The 13,889-nt window shown below is 34.4% G+C and overlaps 1 protein-coding gene and 1 non-coding gene across 15 annotated transcripts in view; both read right to left on the bottom strand.

Annotated features, from left to right (window-relative positions):
- The window catches only part of LOC149417633 (uncharacterized), a 143,188-nt gene that overhangs the window by 60,639 nt on the left and 68,660 nt on the right, over nucleotides 1-13,889 (bottom strand). The gene's annotated exons all lie outside the window — the stretch shown is intronic.
- Nucleotides 7,996-8,067, bottom strand: TRNAT-GGU (transfer RNA threonine (anticodon GGU)). Its single transcript has one exon. It is a non-coding gene; the product is annotated as a tRNA-Thr (tRNA).

Below are 13,889 nucleotides of genomic sequence, written 5' to 3'. Positions count from 1 at the left end.
ATATATTACACACTGATATTATTCACTTTCATTGTTTTGTTGATTGAGCATAAAACTGAACAATTTCTTTTTAAATGTACCTATACTTTTTTTATATTTTTGCAACATTCTTCGTACTATCTCCACTCATCTTTTTTTCATAAGCCCCAAATATCAGTCGGTCCTCAAACTCGCTATGAGAGATAATTTACATTTGTTAAGTTGCTCCCTGGTAGAAGCCCTGGCAATTGAGTGATACCATTACAAAAAATACTAGAGATGTGCCGATTATGACTTTCGCCGACTAGCCGACTAGCCGATTAGTCGGTTGTAATAAGACCGACTAGTCGGCCGACTAGTCGGCTAAGCCGATTACGGTTTCGGGGATAGTTCTAGGTATAGGTCTCGCAAGTTAAGTTGGCTTCATCACAGTACTCACACAGATGCAAAACTTACATACAGCGTGTTTCGATTTAAGATTGAAAAAAAAAACAATTGGACGTCCGTCATTCCTATATTCTTCTAATTTAGTGAGATATGTGGTACGTTTAAGTCGGATATCATTTTTTTCAATAAGCAACTTTCGGTTTGTTTCTGTTTTTCTCCATCGAAAACCCAAATTGTGAACAACTTTCCTTAACGTAGTTATACACCCTGCGTAGTCGATGTCCCCTTTCAGAACTCTATGAATCTTTTTCATCGTTGGCAAAGACTTATGAACTAAATGAAAATCATACACACATCTTCTAATAACTTCCTTATCGAAATCATCTACATCTGATTTGGTTGATAGTCTGCGTCGTTTCTTCCCTGGTGTGCTGAAGGTTGGTCGTTGAGTTGACGATGATGACGGTTGTGTTTCTGCTTCCTTTGCCACTCCAGTTACGATACGTCGAATACTAGTCTGCGATACTTCAGTTGCCTTAGACGTCAAATCATATAAGTCAGTCATGCTTAAAAATTGACCACCGTTTTTTATATTATGCATAAAATAATTAAACAGGCGGAATAAAATTTCACGACTTTGTCCATTCAGTGATTTGCCACGTCCCGTTTTGTAACAGGACTCCATGATGTCGTAATAAATATTCACTTGCACACTTTAAAAACACTCTGTAAATCTACTAATTCGAATTAAAAATGATAAACTATTTATTATTTCAAATTCAAAAATTGGTAATTATTTCACTTGCGATATGTAGGTGCACGTATGTTTAAATCAAATTATGAACTGAATGAATAGGACACCCGTAAGTATACCCCGTAAAGGTATTGTTAAAACTTGCCTCTCTTCTAACTAGTTACAATAAGTGAGCGTAAGCAAGACAGAGAGCCTTATCGCGTTAGTGGGCGGCGCTTGACGTTCACACAGATAGACCAATACATCAATTCTAAGCATTTTTATTGCTTCCTTCTTTCGTTGCGTTACCTATACCATGAAATGTCGCGCATGGCCAAAGTGTACCTCTGCTGTCCCGCAAGTTCTGTTTACAGTGAGAAGCTGTTCTCAGAGGCCGGAAACATATATGAAACAAAAAGAAATCGATTGCTACCAGAAAGGCAGAAGCTTTAGTCTCCTTACATCATAATTTACCCTTAAAAAATATAAGTTATAAAAAATATAAGGAGATTATGATATTTTTGGTTGTCACAATTGTGACTTTGATTTGATTAGATTATGTAGGTATGGTTATAAGAAATATGTTTTTTTCATTTTTTTTTGTTTTTATCAAACAGTTCATGTTTAGAATTTTTGGATATACACATATATATATATATATATATATATATAAATCCCGCTACCGATGTGGCGACCTTTCACTTCGCATCCTTTTGACTACCACCGCTTATGGTAGGTTTAGAAACAAAAACGCTGTGAATGTTCACTTATATATAGTTATAGAATAAAGTGATCGTAACAGAATTTGCCATAAATCGTGTTTTAAGGGTATTCATATTTTTGCAAGGTACATACATTTTAGAGTCTTTTGGACACCCTCTCATATTGCTGCCCTTTTTGGTAACCGCATATATCTTACGAATATCACAGTACATTACGTTTTTAATAAGGCGTCCGTTCATTACGAACATTTAACGACTTCCGTATATTCCCGTATGCCATACGTTTATATTCCGATGCTTTCAGAATCCTTTTAATTTGGTCTTGATTTGGCACCGGTGTATATCCTATGTATATAACGATACGCTGTCATTGAAAAGACGAGTCCATACAAACAAAGGTTAATTTGACGACATAATACATTAATTTAAGTTGCTTGTCTAGAATGATGCAAATTTAATTTTAAAAGAATAGCATTCCGAAAATTCAAAATGGTGGACGATTTTATGATACATTTTATATTAGAAATAACAGAAAATAACGTAATTATCTCCCTTCACGTCTGTCAAAATTGACTATCGATTTTGGCTTGTATTTTTACGAACCGCTTTGGCTCTAGCGTTATGTTTGTCACCAATAAGTATTTTGACTTAGTAGCTGCCTTTCTACGATGGACGACAATTGCGAAAAGGTTTATTTCTTAAAAGAAAGATAATCATTCTCGGATTTCGTAAAACCTATCACTATTTAAAAATCTCCTACTACCGTCATTATAAGCGGCAGATGTTGGTTGCTTATTCAGTGATGGAGGACTTAGCCAGCCAATGAAACCAGCCAGGCCTTGACTGGGTGGGAACAAATGGTATTAGCCAAATGAATTGAATTCACTGACAGTGAAACCGTAAGGTTGGTAGAAAAGTAATTATTTTTCTATGCTTAGAAACAACAACGAAATTTTGCCAAATTTCATAGTTAGCGGCGGTCATCTCAAGTCAGGTCTCCAGCGACAAAATGTTTTCAAAACATCCGACAAAAACAAAAAGATTGGGTCAGGGCCTATATATCCATCTACATGCATAATATATAAAGATGTTTGGTTTGGCTTTTTATACAAATCTACAGTTTTATTCCGATGTTGATGAAATTTTGCATACTTGACGATAAGAATAAAATAAAAATTACTACCTACATCCGAATTCTAAAAATTGTGTGTAAAGCCCGGCTAATCTAATATAAATATGTTTCAAAATTTTATTTTAAAATCTGGGAACCCTTTTAAAATTAATCTCGCGATAAAGGCAAGATAATCTCTCTATATATCTAAACAACACAAAATCCGCATTAGTAAACTAATCATTTTCTCAACTTGTTTGGCGAACAATAAACTTATCACCGTAAATAAACAAGTTATTGTTTAGATAGAACTGAGTTGGATAAAATTATCACGTAATGGTCATATTATTATTAATTTGATTGATCCCCCTTATATTTATTGGAATCGGTTTCGTCAAAGCTAACAACATCTGACATTAGCGCCCTACCAAATGTTTGTTGGGCGATCGCAATTTTTTCTGATTTTAGATAAAACGATTTCGTTCATTGATATTAGTAATTATCACGAATATTATGTACCTATTTTATGACTCTATTCTACCATTCTAACAAGAAAAAGAGTTGAGTTAGTAATTTCATAAACAATTGATTAAGTAAAGGGACCATCGTCCATATTACATCTACTGTCAATAATCATTTTTCTTTTCATTTAGGACATAATTTTTGTTTTAATTTCCGGCAAATAATCATATTATGATGGTCCGATGCTCTGAAAGGAACCCGCTTGCACAGCGCGGGTGTAAACTGTGCAACCTAAAGTTTAAGTTTAGACTTACGGATTTCAATACTTTTGTTTGTGTGAAAGCACTATGAAATAATACATGATTTTACTTCAATGACAAGCCATAGATTATTAAGATAAATGTAATGATTACATAATATAAGTACTACAATAATATCCTGTTATTATCATATAACGTTATTCGATGTGAATTATGCTGACAAATAATAATATCTTTTGCATTTATTTTGAAAAAAAGTTATCCATCTGTTTTATAGTTGGCCATCTTCCTAATATATTTATATCTGTCGCATGATTATTAGCTTTTTTTTAATTTTTTTGTGGTCTCGTGCTCAACAAATTGTTTTATTTATTTTATGTGTAATAACACTTTTTCATAATAATATATGAAAATCACTGAGGATACGTGTTCAAAGAATAGCTGGAATACTTATAATAATTTCTCTATCATCATAAATCTTCGTAGACGGCTACCCAGATTTCAACTTGCCAATTAAAGAATATTGTACTATTATATCTATCTTTTACGTATCATATTTTATTTTTTATGTACTTTTTTTACACAGTTATTATTATATTATGTACTTTAAACTTGTCATACTACTTTGCACAACTTACCTATAAAAACGTACCTAAATTTGTAAAAGACTTTATTGTGTGGCATTTAAAAAAAACAACATAAGATGAAATAAATGATCTGTCTTTGAAAAAATATTAATGTCACGTGATATTTTAAGATATAATAAACGAATAATCCTGCCATAAGCTAGTTGTAATTTCAACAAGTCCTGGGGAAGGTTACTTGCTAATTCATCAGTTATGCTAATCCTGAAAATCCTCGAAGGGTGTCGTTGTAAGGATATGCCATAGTATCACCATACCATAGTTTCAGCGCCCATGAGGTGATTTTTCAAAATACGATGCTCCAAATATTATCCAATTATTATTATGCACTCTTAGGACCGGTTGTTTCGGAGAATTTGAATAATTCATCAAATTTCAACGCTCATTTTCAAGTTCTGTGAAAGATTTTTTCAAGTTCTGTTTTTATTTCAGTTTTGTCAAGCAACTAGCCTGCAATCATATAGTAACAGAACTTGAATAGGACTTTCACAGAACCCGAAAATGAACGTTGAAATTTGATGAATTGTTCAAATTCTCCGAAACAACCCGTCCTTAGTGTACACTGTTCACACTTAAGCACGTAGGAACTACCTACCTAGTAAAAAAAATATTTTGATTATTTGTAGAGTGTTTGTGAAAAACCACTTCAAGGGCCTAAGATATAACTTATTGCAGGAAAAAAATGTTTACTTTACTTAAACCCATTTTTTACATTGAGGCCCTGAGGAATATAATTTACTTCTGGGCCTGAACATGTCTTTTTGAGGAGAGGAAAGACTGTACATGGGTATTAAAGAGACCCATGATGCATGAGGGAGGAAAAACAGAGGCCGGCAAATCATTCCACAATTACTCAAATAATGTATTGATCAATAGATTAATCAGTAGATATATACACAATGCAATTTGCATACGTAAAATATTTCTCATGTAGAACAATAAACACATTAGGGAATACAGGTAGGTATACGAACCAAGTTTTGAGGTTATTTAGAGTAATTAAATATATATACTGTTTTTACAATATTATTCAATAGAAAAATTCATATTGTCATGCTATGCTATGCTTGAAAATCTATTCTGCAGTTTGGTATCTTGAACAATTCGTGTCATGATGACGACTACCTACTGCTCAAGTTTTCAGGCACGTAAATGTCAAATAATTCCAAGAGTAATAGGCTATCAAATAGAGATACGCACTACTTAAAACTAAGTAGGTATTGCAAGATATGTATGACGATTTTTTCAATTTTTTTCAATGTACCTACCTGCCCAGCTGCCTACCTACCTAATTAAAGTCAACTCTTTCTTCGGATATTTCCTTAACCTCATCTGTATGATTGGAGGTTGGCTGAGTGTTTTACACCCGCAGAGGGGAGGTTTTCCTTGAGCAGTTAGAGACAAGAGTTTAAGTTCAAAGTGTCGCTTATGGGTGGATTCATTAAGTCTGAACTGTACACGGCATTGCACAGTGCTGAAATCCCATACATGAACAGGTACAAAATTAAAAATGGAAACACAAATTGTCGCATAAATAAATAACACTCCAGCAGGTTTGGTGACTAGTGCATGGCGCTAATTAGCAAAGAACTATTTCTCAAAAATAATCTTAGGTAACTATGACAAGGTAATTAGACAATAGTAAAAGTTAGGTTGCTTAACCATTTATTTTACAAAATTCAGAGTTCGAGCATCAGTGTACTTATATTAATATTTGTTTTTTGTATTTAGTTTTTGAGTATGGAGGCTACTAACAAAGAATACCCATATTATTAACTAAGACTACCAAAACATTAACTCTTAAATCCTACCACTCTGGGAATGTAATTATTCCTACCACGGGGTACTGAAGTACCCCGCGCAAAAAAAAAATAATAAAATAAAAGTCTTTGATATTTTTTTGAAAATTATTTTCATTATGGCAAAGTAATAAGAAAATACAATAAAATTTATTAATAAATACTAAAAGACATTTTTGTTGTTGCATGAAGGACAGATTTTGTATTGATGGTCAACACAAATATGGTGGCGACAAGTGTTACAGTCAGATCGAGATTTTCTGTCCTTTGTGCGCGGACAAAAACAGCAGCAACCAGGTTTGGGATTATCAGGGACCGCCCTATGATCTTCATTATGAATATTCAAAACTGCATGTATAGTTTCTCTGATATCCCGGGGTAAACTTGGTTATTGTAATTTTGCTCTCCTATGAGGCTTTATGAGTGCCATTGACAAACTCTTAAGAAATTCACGCCGCTTGGTTATTTTCTCTTTATCAATGTTAGTTGACAGCTTGAATAAGACCCAAGAGTTGACACCAACGGCATTTAGCAACCCATAGAAGAGACACACGGGCTACCTTTTGATCTTCCTGGACGTCGAGTACTTCTTACAAAGTTGGTCGAACACATCCTCCCCGCATTTGATTTTATTATAGAAATGTATTATTTATGGAAGGTACACTTAATAATCCTTGTCAGGGCTGTCATGCATGGTGGACAGCATGATTACAACTTTCTTCTTAGCTGACTTCAGAGGACAATACGACAAAAGTGTGAGAGGTCCGTCGTAGGCAAACATTGATGTGCATCTCTCTCAATTTTTAGTGTCCAAGAAAACAGGAGGAATTTCTCGTTTATTCTTCTTTACAGTTCTAACTAATGTTATACCTTTTTCCAGTAACTTCTTGGCTGTGAGTATAGACGTGAACCAATTGTCACATGTCAGGTTTCTGTTAAGACGTTACCAGGTGGGTGCAACAAAATATTGCGGCGAGGCATTCTTGAGCGAGAAGGCTTAACACTAGTCCACTTATGTCGATTATTATGACCTTTTCCGTACAGAACTAATGGAGAATCTAGCACACCAGCCCCGTCATTGTCAGGCACTAAATACTCTTCATCTTCTTCTACACTATCTTGATCACCGTCTTCGTGAGATGCTACTTCAAAATGGTTCCGGAAATCCTTGGAACACCGTCGGGCTCATCTTCTGAATCTTCTCCTAGGTTTAGCTCTTCGTCGTCAGAAACCAACAAAGCGGCTGCAATTTCACCCCCCCCCCCCCACAAGACTTCGAGTCTGGGATGCCATATCTGAAAACAATACCTCTCTACACTGCATACACTCTCATTACATTCATAACACATTATTAGTCCATGAATGTCTCGTTATTGGGCGCAAGCCCTGCCTATCAACACTGTACTCTAACCATTATCACAAAGTAAAGTAAATCATAAATAATGTGTAAACTTACCAGAGAAATGTCGAAAAACAACTTCAGTACTTCAAGTATAACTGGAAGGAAGAACTAACACTATTCCTACCACGGGGTACTGGGGTACCCCGGAACACCTGTGGACGCGAAAACACTTGCCGGGCGGTTACGGCTTACTGACGTACTTACGCGCCAATTATCGAGAGTAGATTACCTAGAGCGATTTTTGCAACAGTGCAATATTGTTGAAATTGTTGATATTTTAAACATCAGTGGGGTACTCCAGTACCCCAGGTAGGGTTTAAGAGTTAACCAAGATTAACTTAGATAAACCAAGATAAACTAAGATTAATCAAGTTTAACCGATAATAACCATGATTAAAGAAGATTTTTGTAAACCTCTCGGTTACAAATTATTATAAGCAATATTATTGTAAGAGAAAAAACTTACAAATTGAAAAAGCTCCCGAGAAAAAATACATGTCACCAATGGGACTCGAACCCACGGCCTTCTGATTACCGGTCGGCAGCTCTACCACTGAACTATGGCGGCTTATTTAATACCCACCAAATTAGTCAATTAATCAAGACATATATCTCGACGCCCTTAAGTGGGAGAATTAAGCACTTATAATTCCTTTACCTACAAAAATGAAGTTGGTTTTTTCAGGTAAGAAAAAAAATTAATAAGCAATAATTTTGCTTGCAGAACACTAAGTACACATTGACTAATTTGGCGGGTATTAAATAAGCCGCCATACCTCAGAAGTAGAGCTGCTGACCGGTAATCAGAAGGCCGTGGGTTCGAGTCCCATTGGCAGCATGTCACTTTATAGGTGACGTTTCGATAGATAATTTTGCCTTAACTCACTTACGGTAAAAAAAACTTCCAAGTGTAACCGCAGCCTTACAATAATTATTGCTTATAATAATTTGCAATCCTTTGTGCTATGCATAAACCTTACCTTATAAACATTAAGTTAATTCAAAAGAAAATTAATAACCTCTCTGTTTGCTGTGTTATTTTAATTTTTGTTTGTTGTATTTGTTTATCTAATATAGTTTTATTTTTATTATTACTAACTTTACTTTGTTTTAAAACTTTCTGTGATGTTAATATTGTACTACCTACATGTAAAACCCCTCAGGACGCTTGTACACCCACTTCCAGTTATATTATTTTGTTCTTCTACTTTTTACGTCTATTAGTACATTTTTTAATTGAATACCACACAAGAGTCTCAATCGCTCCCGTCTGGAGTCAGTGAGACTATGGCCTATCCCCAATTGGGGAATGTTGTGAGACTGAAGGTAGGTGAGGGGAATGAGACGAGGAAGAGGAAGGTGGGGAAGTACCAGGATATTCAGTTCTGGTCACCAAACACAGCTAAAGCCATTCCAAGCTAGCTTAACACACTTTAATCGGGAAGGGTAGTTCTTCCCGTTCGCGTCGGAAGTGTATTTCTACCTTCTGCGCCCGCCTCATTTCAATGGCAGAAAAGAAGAAATTATCCGATGTTTTTATATGAATATTATAAACCAATCTCTCTGTAAAGGTTCCAACTATACGTACGTAATTATCAAATTGTAATGCAAGTCTTTTTTTAGTATTTATCTTGGAGTCTTTTGTGTACATCGATATTTCAACTAAAATGACCTATATTATTAACACCTGACACTTGATAGGTATTGCGTTTGAAGTACAATGAAATAAGTAATTTAGATAACATATTCTGTTATTATAATAGTTCAATTCCTGGAACGAGAGTTTTTATGTCCCTGGAACTCGAAACAAATCTCTCTATCTCGGTTCCGCACCCACTCAACTACCGAGTGTCTGGCGCATATAACAAAAGCAGGTATCGGCGAACACAGTAAGGCGGACCATAATAAATATTTACAAGTGCATGGCAGTTTTTAAAAAGCAAATTGTCCTACGGTTGTGTTCCGAGGAGATTATTTTAAATTTCATTTTAAAAAATAACCAATATTATTAGCATGTTCCGATGGTTTTTTGGGTGGCAATTGCACACGTGGTATTTGAATGGGTAATAATGTGTTACTCTGACGATACTAGTGATGTGGCAATTGTTTTTGTTTTTATAATGATTTGGGCTTGGTGAAAATATAATAATTTGTAATTTTATAAAATTGAAACCTAGTTTATACTTTAAAAATTGAACACTAATGACCCAACAATGATTTTGTTTTCGATTTATTAAGTTGCATTAGAAATAATACTTGGTTTTCGGCTAGAAATTTTATAGCTTGGGTATGCTGAGTTAGTATGTAGAAAATTTTATTAAAATATTTCCATTATTTTCGAAGATATAGCGATTTAAAACAAATTAAAGAAATTCGCACGGGACCTTTATTTTCGCCCATTTTCAGCGGTCTGCCGGCGAAAAAATAACCCGATCAAAGTGTGTTAATAAAACACCAAAACATCATACAAATAAGAATACTGAAGGGGTAAATAAAATCATATAAATAAGTTGCCTTCGTGTGGCGTAGCTGAAATTTTATAAGTACTTGAACCCCGAAACAGCCGTCACAATAATAAATACAAAAATATTTGCAAAACTCAGTTAGGTATCTGTTTTTTCCGGAATGCGACAATTCCTATTCCAAATAGTTTTTGTCATAAGAATTATATTTATTCGTCATTTCGTTTTTAAAAGTAGCATAAAAACATATATTATTTCCTCACATGTTCACAAATAATGTCATAGCCTTATATTGTAAAGTACAGTAATATTTTTGGCATGGTATATTTATAAACACGGTGTCTTACAACTATATTATGAAATTCTAAAATGTTGCATTGTAAATATCATTTTTAGGACTTATTTTTAAGTGTTAGGTAAACTACTTACCTACTGAAACCCTTATCTATTGTCTATCTCAAGTAGGAAAAGCAATAAATCTCCAACATTATATGGCAGCTTAAAATTAGAAGTGTTGAAGTCCCACCCGCTATATCACCGTCCGAACCATAGTAAAATTAAATTTGCATCTTCCGAAAAAAATATTTACATTGCTAACGTCATGTTCAATATCTTTTATATTATTATTTCTGTTTTACTCTGTACCCACTTATATTGTACCTACTTTTTATTTTCACCTTATTTTTTAAAAATTGTTTTTCATTTAAATTTATTTAGGAAACTTATAGTCGTACAGTGAAATATAACAATAAACATGAATATGTTATAGACCAATTAAATTCCATGAAATGTTAAAGAAGTACATAATATTATTAAAGATACAGTTTTCGCATGGTTATAGGTACTAATTGAAAATAATAAAACAAACTACGGAAGACAAACGAATCAGTTAATTTATTAATTATTAAATGTGCGAGGAACTTTTGATTTCATCACTGAACACATGATCCTTCCTGAAAGATTCGTAAGTATCTTCGACTCCACACGAAGTAAAGTTCCCTCCACATAATAGTATAATTTTCCCAAAAGTAAAAGTATTTTTAGTTATTAATTATTAATTTAGTGAGTTGCAATTTATTTGATTTCAAGTTGAAAATCTCGTAAGGTATTAGAAGTTTCACACATACGTCCTATTATAGAGTTTTGCGCGTATTTGGATTTACAGTGAGATATTCTAAATAAATCGTTCGATCTGGTGTTTTGTTTGGGGCAACGAAATGCAATCTTTTCTAACAGATATGATGAACGAACAAGACAGTTCACGATTTTGTATAAGAATAAAGCATCATAGATTTTTATGCGTTTATATAAAGCGAAAGGGTCAAACCGATGATCACTAAAGCGATATGATAGGTGTTTTATAAATTTGTTTTGGATATTTTCGATACGATCAATATACATATGTTTGATATTGAGGATTCCAAATGACTGCGGCGAACTCAAGTTGTGACCTTACATATGACATATAACATAATTAGGGTGTGTGCTACGGGAAAGTCTTTGCTATGCTTATAATAAAGACCATTTGTTTATAAGCTTTTTCTAAAATATTTTCAATATGATCCTTAAATAAAATTTTAGAATGTAGTATTAGTCCAAGAGATCTGATTGTTTCTACCCATTGTAATGGTACAAGGTTTAATTTGTAAGTATAATTAATTGGACATTACATTTGCTTAGGTTTAGAAATAGTTGATTGTTTTCGCAATATTGTTCAATTTTGTTAATGTCTTCCTGTAACTGGTTGCAGTCATCTACGGAGTCAATGCATTTATATAATTTCATGTCATCCGCGTGAAATAAGAAACAAGAATGACTAATATTACGTTCCATGTCATTTATATGTAAATTAAACAAGTGTTATGTACTAAATTATATACACTTAATATTGTGATCCTGATAAAGTATCCTTGTAAACGTGTATTCATGTAAAAGCCTTCAAGGCGTAAATTAATAAGTAAATAAATAAAAATAAAACTATTTTGTAAAGGGTGGTTATATAAGTACAGTGGAACCTCTCATAACGAGACTAATTCGTTCCAGAATCTTACTCGTTATGTGAAACACTCGTTGCGAAATAATTTTTCCCATATAAAACAATGTAAAATACAACAATGCGTTCCATACCGAAAAAATAATCAATTTTTATATTTTTAACATTTATTCAAATAAAATTACATACTAATAAATTGTTAATGAGCCTTACCCTTAGGAGTACAACCTGGAATGCGATTTTGATTTAAAAAAACTATAAAAAGATCGATAAAACTAGTTTATTACTTGTGAATTTATGACAAATAATTGCAGTACAACCCTAGTATGCTATTTATATTTATGAATTAATAATAAGAATTTTGTTATCCGCCAACTTGTCAATGTAACGGTTTTATTTATTTTTGTTTGTATGATCATTTTGTATTTTACTTTAAATCTGAGATACTTGCCAGTATTACCAGAAGCATTCAGAAAGGTGATTGTATTGTAAAGACAGTTGTTAGGTACATGCGTACCTATTGTTTAGTATTATTGGAGACGCCATGTGAGACTTTGTAGAGAAATTGAAATTATTTTTTTTTAATTTTTTTATTTTAATAAATTGAATACAAAGAAGATGATACCATAGAATTAAAATTCTGTAATTTAATAATAAAATATAAAAATAATGGACTGGAGTTCCTTATGGTTGTTTGTTTAATGTTTACCAGTTAATTGTTTTCTTATTTGTACATTTTTCTGCAATGTTATGAAGGGAAAGGAAGGTCTGGGAAGAAAAGGGTATGAGGGGTGTGTAGTAAACTAGGGATTATAGTGGACAGTAGTGATGATTGGTATGAACCCAACCCACCCATTGCGGCGCAAGGCGATGAGCCGAGAGAATCCGGCTGGAGAGGTCACCCCAAATGTCCCCGAACGCTGTTGCTGGGTCCGTTTCGGTCACGAACCGGCACAACAGTTGCCCAACTAGTTGATGAGGCAGCACACCCTCAGTCGTCAGTCTGAGGCTCAGGCCCCGGCATTACCAAGCGGCCCTGACCGCGGTAACCGATTGTAAACAGTCATCGCACCCACCACCCAGACCCGGGCAAACATTACCCCATGAAAACAGACACATCTGCTAAATCACGAAACGTAGCCAACCACTTGGTGTGGCCTATGTCAGGGGTGTTGTGTCATTAAATGGTTTCCAGGGAAGTGCTACCCATACCCACCTTCTAAATTTCTATTTGTGCTTTTTAACTTCTATTTAGAACGAGTTGCTTTCGACAGTAATCGACAGTAATCAATACTGTATGTAAACAAGACATTAAAATGGTTGGTCGCCAAATAAACTCTAAAACGTACAGACGTCAATACTCGGTATTAAATTGAAAATAGATACATTTGAAATAGTAAGACATTCGGGACCACTGGCAAAACATGTGCTGCAACGTCGCAAAATAACCAGCCACCGCGAGTTGAAACGAACCGGCAACATTGTTTCCTGTCGCCACTAGCTATGAAATGCAAAAAAACGTACCCTTCACGGTCACCACAACAGGCTAGATATGAAATGCAGAATACGTCGTTTCCAGTCGCCACTAACGGCTAGGAATAAAACGCAGAATACGTCGAACACGGTCGCCATTTTAGTCTAGTTATGAAAGGTAGCCACTTTAGGCTAGATATGAAATGCGGAATACGTCGTACCCAGTCGCCACTAAAGGCTTGTTGTGAAATTAAGAATTCGTCATACCCAGTCGCCACTAAAGGCCAGGAATAAAATGCGGAATACGTGGCTGTGTATATCACCTAGCGCCAAGCTGCCTGGCGACAGACTCCGGAACTTAAATATTCGAAAACGTGCACCCCCAGCCCAATTTGGCGACCAGGACTAATTTCGCTGAGATGCTTGTAACGACATCTATTATTGAACTGTGTAAAAATTTTG

This window comes from Hesperophylax consimilis, chromosome 15 (assembly GCF_061612785.1).
Source record: "Hesperophylax consimilis isolate HC1 chromosome 15, BYU_Hcon_1.0, whole genome shotgun sequence".
NCBI classification, from domain to species: Eukaryota; Metazoa; Arthropoda; class Insecta; order Trichoptera; family Limnephilidae; genus Hesperophylax; species Hesperophylax consimilis.
Note: the sequence above shows the minus strand (reverse complement) of the source record. Positions and strands in the feature narration are given on the sequence as shown.